At 42.9% G+C, this 9628-nt stretch overlaps 1 long non-coding RNA gene across 1 annotated transcript; it reads left to right on the top strand.

Annotated features, from left to right (window-relative positions):
* Positions 1-5085: 5085 nt before the first annotated feature.
* LOC107184037 lies at positions 5086-6770 on the top strand. Its single transcript, XR_001514851.1, has 2 exons — positions 5086-5362; positions 6675-6770. It is a non-coding gene; the product is annotated as an uncharacterized LOC107184037 (long non-coding RNA).
* The last annotated feature ends 2858 nt before the right edge of the window (positions 6771-9628 follow it).

The following is a 9628-nucleotide window of genomic DNA, read 5'->3' as shown; positions in this document are numbered from 1 at the left end:
CAGAGCGGCCAGGAAAAAGGCGGCGGGGAGCCGGGGAGGGAGGGCAGGCACCCCCTGTGCCTGTCCCCGTTTTCGGGACCGGAGCAGACCGTCCGCTCTTGGAACCCCTGACAGCAGGGCATGTCCCCTCGCGCGGGGGCGGTCACGCCTGGTGGAGGAGAGCCTGCAGGGCGATCCTGCGGTGGCTGGGTGGGCATTCTCCTGGGGAGAGGGTTCCTAGGAGCGGTCCGTGTCCGTGCCCTGCGCTCCAACACTCGGACCCCTCCCCCCACCCCGGCCTCGCCCCAGCCCCTCGGAATCCGGAACCCATTCGCTGCACCTGGGAAAGTGTAGCAAAGTCATTCAGGACTTTCTGATGGTGGTGCTGGGGGGGATGCGAGTGGGGGTTAGAACTGCAGACAGGGCTCCAAATATTGATTCGAGTAGGTCTTGATGCTTATACCTGCCGGGCTGTTGGTAGGGTTCCTCTGAGAGGCTGCCGGACAATGGAAGCTTTAGATATGTGAGAGTTTTAATAGTAGCAGTGATCTGTCCCTAGGTTTTTCATTAAAAAATAAACACATCCTGAAACTTCTTTTTTTACACCACTTCGTTTTGTTGATTGGCAGGCGAAGTCTAGATTTCCCCCAGTATTATTGAGGCCCCAGTCACCCAGGTGTGTGTGTGTGTGTGTGTGTGTGTGTGTGTTTATCAAGTGACTTACTTCCAAAATTCAACCCTTTCCTTTAACCCAGCTAGTGCCTCCCGATTTAAGAGTCTGGATCTGTTTTGAATAATGCCTGCTGACCTATTTTAGTGTCCGTTAGGAGGAAGAATTTGTATTTCCTTCAGCTGAGATCAATCAGATGCCACATCCTAACCCAACCAGCAAATGTAAACAGCGGTCTGATGCTGCAGTGTTTCCTAGGGGGTGTGTGGGTGTGGGTATGGGTGCCCTGCCAATGACTTTGTGACCTTGGGCCTGTCACTTCCCTTAACTCAGATCTTGGTGGAAGAGTCAGTTTAAAATCCAAGCTTTATTTGTTTATTTGTTCTAAAGTTTATTTTCATGCTCGTGTACTGGAATCAGATATGGAAATCTGCTCAGGTAATTGGCCAAGTTTGTTTTTCCCCTTTGCTTGTCTGTGACCCCACATATGGGATATTTTAAGAGAAGGTACTAAAGTATGTGGCATTCTAGTCCTAGAGCTGTGAATGAACCCAAGTATTGATTTTTTGAAAAGTTTATCTCTTGCAGGTAACCTTTATTGTCTTGAATTAAATTCCTATCCTTGTGACGTGCAGAGAGCCACCAGGGAACAAATCTTTTGATTCATATAACAGTGACATAGGTTAATTAGTGCCTTGTGCCATAGATGAATTTGTGCCAAGGAGGGCAAGAACAGGATTCTCACCTGAGAGTGGCCAAAGAGCTCTGCTTGGAAACCTGGAACAATGTCAAGGCCACGTCATTCACCATGATTTATATTTCTCCGTCTACATGCCCTGTGGCCCTATGCAATCCAGTGCATGTGCACACACCCTACTTTACAAAAGGGTTAAGGACAGTTATCCACATTAAAAAAAAAAAATTGGCCTGGCCAGTGTGGCTCAGTAGTTGAGTGTGGATCCATGAAGCAGGAGGTCGGGGTTGATTCCCAGTCAGGGCACATTGCTGGGTTTGGGCCTCAATCCCCAGTAGGGGGCATGCAAGAGGCAGCTGATCAATGATTCTCTCTCATCATTGATGTTTCTATCTCTCTCCCTCTCCCTTCCTCTCTCTCTAAAATCAATAAAAACATTAAAAATAGTAAAAAATGATAGAATGATTTGTAACATTTCGTTTAAGGTGGAGCCAGTTGAGTTCATTTACATTTTTATTACTGAACTGCTTATCTGGTGTGAGGATAGAGGGAGGAGTCCCATGGCTAAGTCAGAGTGATGACAAGGTAGCTTTGAAATGGTAATGTAACCTTAACTAATAATAATAATAAAAAAATTAATGGTAATGTAAGAAAATGGGAAAAATATGATTCTCCTTACACATATCTGGTTGATCACCCTCCCCCCATCCCCTCTCCCCCAGGAGCACATTCCTTCTTACATAAAGGGAGGTATAGTTATGTTGGAAAAACTCATGTCATTTTAATGAGTAGCCTTACTTTTGTTTATGACGGACAGCTCATGCAAGAACATGTTAGTCTCTCCTGTAGCTTGCTCTTTGCTAAAAATTACTTCATGTTCAGGGCAGAGCAAGATAGCAAGTGCAGACTGTGAAACATTAAGGAGAAGAACACATCATGAACAGGGAGTTATTGCATCACCTCTTTGAGGGACCTGCCCTTATCTTTGAGAAGTCGTTCTCCAAACATTTCCCTGCTGAGTCCAGCTGGCTCGCTTGGGGATTGGGTCATTGTTATTTTGAAATTTTCTGTTAGCTGGTGGTATGACTTTAGTTTCAGAAAGGACATGCATCAGGAAGAGAGATGGCAGGTAAAAAAAAAAACCCCAACCAGAGTGCAAAGGTACTTCAGTTCTTTCTGTTGTGAACTTAGACATTAGTATCAAATATGCTATTGACTGAGCTGCAAACTTGTAGTGCTGAACCCAAGCACAATGAAATGCATTGCATTGATGTTGTCCCTGAAATGTCCCAGGATCATACAATTCAATAGCCTTACGTAAGCAACAACCACAACAACAAAAGTACAGAGAGAGATGGTAGGAAGGATGCTGAACTTGAGCCTGGAGAGTGCGGATTAAGCTTGACTTTGGCACTGTGTTGGTTGTGTTACCACGGCCATTTCATTTCACCTCTTTTTTGAGTTTCTGATTGAAAGCACTCTGTACTGTAATTATTATAGAGTAGTGGAATATTACCATGTTGAAGGTGAAATGGCTTTCTCTGAATATTTTTCTGTAAGAACACGGCGAATCCACTTTCAGAGGAAGCATTAGTACCCTCTAATAATGCTCCCGAACTGGAAATCTCCATTATAAGCCCTGTTTTTCTCCCTAAGTGATCCAGGGAAAGCAGGTCATTGTTTTTCCTTTCCCCGAGCTATCTGGACAACTGCCTTTTTTGGCTTTTGTCTGGTGGAATTGGTTAATAGGACACATTGGTATTTAGTAGTGTACTTGAGTAAATTTGATTCTGTATGTCCACTCTGTGGAGAAACGGATAGGCAGTAAAATGGCCAATGGCCAGAAGAAATCAGCCCCTAGGTCAGTCAGGCCCTAGATCATTCCGGTTAGATTTCCTTCACAGGAGATTTCTAATCGCAAGCGCAAACGTAAACCCATCCTTCAATGTGCAGAGCACTGCACTCTGCTAGGAATTTAGGGCAGGGTCAGGGCAACCAACAATGATGGTTATAAAATGAAGTCCAACTTTCTTGTTACCGAGAAGTTAATAGACTAGGTAGGAAGCTTAACCATCAGAGAACAGTTGCAAAGCCAATAGAATACACATTGAACCTCCACGTGGCCAGGAGATGTTGAATAATATAGTTCTGTCCTAGAGGAGTTCAGCTTTCAGTCTAGATGGGAACATGGGAGCCATTTAGTTTTAGTACATTTTTATTCCACTCAGTGGAGGAATTTGATTTTTCCCTCCTGAGGGCTATAGTGGGAGGATTTGTATTTTCCACTCAGTGAAGATTCCGTACATGTTCCTGCACTGACTCTAGACCCTGACCTATAGAGAAACATCTGGAATAAATAGTCCATTTTTAAGGGGTAACATTTACTATAAGGCAGAGGACTTTTGCTCTTTCTGTGTTTTTCTGACCCCCACCCACACCTCTCTGCCTCAGCCATCAGATTCTCTATACCTTTGTTTTTCTTTGAACATATTCTCTAACCAGGCAGAGAAATGAGCAAGCCTGCATTTGAGCTAATGATTTATAACAGGACAGTCATTCCCTCTTATATAATTATACATATAGATTGTTAGGCAAGTCTGTAGTGTAAACCAGAAAGTCCCTTAAAAGTTTGGATGGTTCCAAGTATCTACAATAGCCCATTTCCATGCAGACTAAGACTGTAGAAATTGTTGACAGTAACAGTTATTTCAGAAGTATTCTGCTCTTGGTAGCTGATTGAATCGATTGGTTTTTCTTTCTTTTTAAAATAAATGTATTTTTTATTGATTTCAGAGAGGAAGGGAGAGGGAGAGAGAGATAGAAACATCAATGATGAGAGAATCATTGATCGGCTGCCTCCTGCACACCCCCTACTGGGGATTGAGTCTGCAGCCTGGGCATGTGCCCTTGACTGGAATCGAACCTGGGACCTTTCGGTCTGCAGGCCGACCCTCTATCCAATGAGTCAAACCGGCTAGGGCTACTTGCAGTTTTCTACCAGAGGTATGTGACTGGCAACTACCTAATCATAACTTTGTGGGCAGTTGATTATCAGAATGTTTCTACCATGGTTCTTCTGGTAGTTATAAAACAAGAGTCTGAGGAGGAGGAGGAGGAGGCATTTAATGATTATTTATTCCATTTTATCAGTGTACCCAGGGAGTTAATATAATTCTCTTGGGTCCAATTATTTAGATTAGTTATCCTCATCCCCAATTAGATAATTTCATTCTCCTTTGGTGTAGCTGTACCGTCCAGCCTTAATTGATATCTAGAAATGCTTTGGTAGTATTGAAATGCTGCCACCGTGCTTAGTTAGCATTCGTCCAGGCTGAACAGTGGTGGGAATACTATACAGTTTTGTTGATATCATCAAGAAGTCCTCTTATCTTGTGCTGCTCAGCTCACTTAGGCCTCAGCTCCACCATCCTCCTTTCTTTTCTTAAACGTGCTGAACTCGCTTGTTTTCTCTCCGAAACCGTCTCTGCTGGAGAGCTGCTATTTATTGTCTCTTGTGTTCAGATGTTGGCCTTGGGAGAGCCTCCTGCCTCCTGCCTCCTGCGCATGGCTGTTCCCTCAGCCTTTAGACCAGGAGTGGGGAGCCTTTATTCTGCCAAGGGCTCTTTGGATATTTATAGCATCATTCTTGGGCCATAGAAAATTATCAACTTAATAATTAACCTGCTATATTTTGGGCAAACATTTAACTAACTCACCCCTAAGGCCTTGGCAGGGCCAGACCAAATGATTTCGGGAACCTTATATGACCCTTGGGCTCTATGTTCCCCACCCCTGCTCCAGACCAACAAACAAACTTTCAAAGGAATTTTTTAACCCTCAAAAATTGGTTGTTATTGAATGAATGAGTGTATTGGGGACAGCGGGGGAGAAAGATGATGCAAAATTAAGTCCTAAAATGTGTGGGGACACTGTGACGGATTTAGCAGTTGAGAGAACAAAATAAAACATTTGGGAGGCCTCCTTGGAAAAAGTTGGACTTACCTGACTTTGAAGAATAGGTAAGAATTGGAATAGCAGAAACAGAAACAAGGGCATTTTTAGTGCTGTATGAAATCAGGGGGACGGAGATGGGCCTGGTGCATTTCAAGGCGGCGAGAAGTCTGGCCTGCCTGGCTTCAGTAGTGCATATTGATTACAGGGAGTTTGGAAGGAGGTAAGAGTGGTCAGGATGAGGGTGAGGAGGACAGAGGCTTTTTTCATTTTATCATAGCAAATCCTGCTTTCATCATTGATCAGCTGCATGCCCTTGGGCATCTTGCTTAAACTGTTGGTACCTTAGTTTCCTCAACTGTAAAATGGGGGAGTAACTGGAACTGAGTCAAAATGAACTGAGTTAATGCATGTAAAGCACTTTGTATATTGTTAAGTACTCAAATGCAACCTGTTAATATCGGGAAAGACATTCACAGCCGGTGTAGAAGGAGAGAGTGAGCATATAGGGTGACATAAATTAAAGCTGATCTCTGGGATCAGTGCAGCGAGGAGGGTCTGGGGTGGTGGAGGTGTTGATGCCAGAGACCCCTGGAGGACAGCCAGCCAGGCTGAGGGTGGACTTTCTGTCAGGGAGGAAGGAGGAAGGGGAAGTAAAAATGAACCCAAACTGTTAAAGCCTGGGAGCTGGAAGGAGATGCTACTTACTACCTCTAAAGGGGAGGTAGGAAGAGGTAGGTGGTCAATATCCTCTCGGATGTACCTCCTTTCAAGTGATGGTGAACAACAAGAGGGTGGAAATACCCCACCCAGGCATCACGACTGGTCCTTCAGAATCAGGAAGTTCACTTGTTCCAATCCCCAGAATTGACCTTGAAACCACGTCAATGGTTCATGAAGGTGACCTGAGTAAATTACTCAGTTCTGTCAAGAGCCGCGTCTAGCTCAGTATAGACATGGCTTAAATTATAGCAGCTAAATGTCAATGTGTTACCTTAGGTCTGTACTTACACGGCCACCTTTCTTTCTTTCTTTTTTTTTTTTATAATATATTTTATTGATTTTTTACAGAGAGGAAGGGAGAGGGATAGAGAGTTAGAAACATGGATGAGAGAGAAACATAGATCAGATGCCTCCTGCACACCCCCCACTGGGGATGTGCCCGCAGCCAAGGTACATGCCCTTGACTGGAATCGAATCCGGGATCCTTCAGTCCATAGGCCAACGCTCTATCCACCGAGCCAAATGGGTTAGGGCAAAAATGGCTACCTTTCTTTATTAATTTTTACCTACCTAAGGTGTGACTACTCAGGAAAACTTCTAAGCAAGAGATTTTCTGTAAGCGCTTCTACATTCATTAACATAATTTTGTATTTCCAGGACACATTGACCTGAATGTGTTTTCTCCATTGAAGAAATGAATCTGTGTCTTTTGTTGGCTTCTTGAAAAATAAACATTGCTTTGGATGAACTGAAGAGCTGTTGTTCTACTTCTTTGGGCCAAACTGAGACTATGACATAGTTTTAGAACTATTGTGGGTCAGAGGAGCCCTAGCAAGCTGTCAGAATTAAAGAGGATTTTGTTTATTTTTCTGCAGTCATGTTCTGCAGTTCTCAGAGGGGCTCTTTTATAAAGCAAATAAAGATGAAAACATTCCTGCACATTTTTATTATTATTATTCTGTTTCTGATAATTTATGGCGAAAGAAGACATAAATCTTTAGTACTTTTTAGAAATTCTTTATGTATATAATTTTAGTTTTTGGTGTGTGTGTTTAAATGATCACCACTTAGTATGAAAGAAGAAATATGATTTAATGAAATATAATTTAACAGTTCATTTACTTGTGTGAATATTTCCAGTATATTACATCAACTTTATAAAGTGCATATAGAGTAGTGATGAAAAAAAGGCATTAATTAGACTGCCTTTTCAAAAGTGAAAATGTATGTGGTCTTTCTTTTACAAAGATAAGTATTTTTGGAGTGGGGCGGACAGGGATAAGAAGGGGTAGTGGGTAGAGTGATAACTTAAGAAGTGATGTCCATGTCCTAATCCTTCAGTGTGAATGCTCTCTTTTTTGGTAAAAGGACCTTTGAGATGTAATTAAGTTAAAGATTTTGAGATGAGACGGTCATCTTAGGTTATCTGGGTAGGCTCTATATCCAATGATACGTGTTCTTATGAGAAACTGAAGAGGAGAAGACAGAGAGAGGAGAAGGTGGTATGAGTATGAGTAGAGTAAAGTGGCCTAAGCCAGCGGTTGGCAAACTATGTCTCTCGAGCCACATGCGGCTCTTTGGCCCCTTGAGTATGGCTCTTCCACAAAATACCACGTGCGGGCGCGCATGTATAGTGCGATTGAAACTTCGTGGCCCATGCGCAGAAGTCGGTATTTTGTGGAAGAGCCACATTCAAGGGGCCAAAGAGCCGCATGTGGCTCGAGAGCCGCAGTTTGCCGACCACTGGCCTAAGCTGAAGAGTGTCAGTGTCGAGGAATGCCCACTGCCACAGATGCCAAGAGGCAGGGATGGCATCTTCCCAATGGTCCCGGGAGAGAGTGTGGACTTGAGACCCTGATTTTGTCCTTCTGGCCTCCCGAACTTCGAGAGCATAACCAGGGACCACCCAGTTTGCGGTGATCTGTTACAGCAACCATAGGAAACTAATACAGGAGGCTTTTCTGCGGTTGTCTGGGAATGGGACAAGATTAGAATATACGAAAATATTGTTAAAAACTCTACACCTGGAATGTAAATAATTATTGGTTGAAGTGCATACAGCACCATTCCATTCTGGTATGATTCATAAAGCACTTCAAGGTGGCTCAGAGTCTCATTTATTAGGAGACCAATTTTTTATAAAATATTTTGTAAAATCTGAAGAATACCTGAGAGGTCTTTTCCTCCTGATACCACCCAGCTCTCTGCTTCCCGGACACCAGCTGGGTGTCCTACAGTTGAAGTCAGGTCTGACCTAACTCCATGCTGTGTCCATCACCATAGGGTTAAGGGCTCGGTGCCAGCAGATGCCCAGTCACAAGTATTGTGTCCCCAGGTTACTTGCACTTTTTGGGGGGGATATCTACAGCCCCATCCTCAGATTTTCTAATTTGTTAGAAAGGCTCTCTGGACTCAGAAAGGTATTTTACTTTTCAGTTTAAATTTACTGGTTTATTGTAACCATTTACAATTACTTTTTGTCACTAGAACTGCATGTGATAAATACTTTTATGAAAGCAAACCTCCCCCTCTTCTACTTTTTAGGAAGATATTTAAAATTATGCTGATCCTTTACACCGTTGGAAAATAGTCATTAACTCTTTGACCCACAGAAAACAATGGTCTGTTTGTTTTGTGGTGCTTTTATTCCACAAGAAACATGGCTACCTTGTTTCACCTCTATTTCTCCTAAGGCCATTATGCTAATGCACCAAGGCTACCTTTAAAAAGTAGAGTCATTTTGGCAGGAAATGAAGTGGCACTGACAGGGATGATTGCTCTTGCCCTGGGGCCTGGAAGGAGGTGGCCACACCACTGTAAATATTTGTTTAATAAATGACAAATCATGGGAACCATACACACAATAGTTCTAACCAAAGTACTTTTTGCATAAATTAGAGACCTTCATCTAGTTAAGGATGATCAATATTTTGGTGAAGTGTGATTAAAATGTTGCAGTGAGGGAAATGATATGTATTCTTATATTTATAATAATTTTTTGATTTCATACTTTTGCTGCACAAAGATATTTCACATTTTATATTCTTAGATATTCTGAGAGTTTTGCTGGGGGTTTCCAACAATTGCAATTTTTCCCAACGATTACATTTTTTCTTTTTAACTGAGAAGTTGTGTGTGGGGATGGTGGTGGGGGTGGTGGTGGTTGTGGTGGGCGGGGGCGTTGGTCATGTTCTACCTGCCCTTTTAAACTTGAAATACCATGTTACCTTGCACATTTCCTTCCCTAAAAAAAAACAAACAAAAAACAGAGCACGTATTACAATTATGTGTATGCCCTTGAAGTAGTGTTTCTGACTTCTTTGCCCTTCTCTCCATTATTAAATAGATGGTGATGTAAATAAGGGGCATTTGAGAACAAAGAAATGATCTCTGACTTCCTTTGGGGAGGTAACTCCAGGCATCTGCCTTGGCCTGCTGGAAAGGGAGATGGTGAACCCAGCTGGGAAGAGGCCCCTGGGTGCCCAGAGCCGGTTCAATCTAGGTGAAGTGGATGGAGGGTTCCTGGTGGCTGATTAAAATAAGTGCTGATTAGACAACATGGTGCTGTTTTGAAACTAATTTCACACACATTATTGAGCCGTCTTCTCAGC

This window comes from Myotis davidii, unplaced genomic scaffold (genome assembly GCF_000327345.1).
Source record: "Myotis davidii unplaced genomic scaffold, ASM32734v1 scaffold120, whole genome shotgun sequence".
Taxonomy (NCBI): Eukaryota; Metazoa; Chordata; class Mammalia; order Chiroptera; family Vespertilionidae; genus Myotis; species Myotis davidii.
This window is presented reverse-complemented; position numbering and strand designations above follow the sequence as displayed.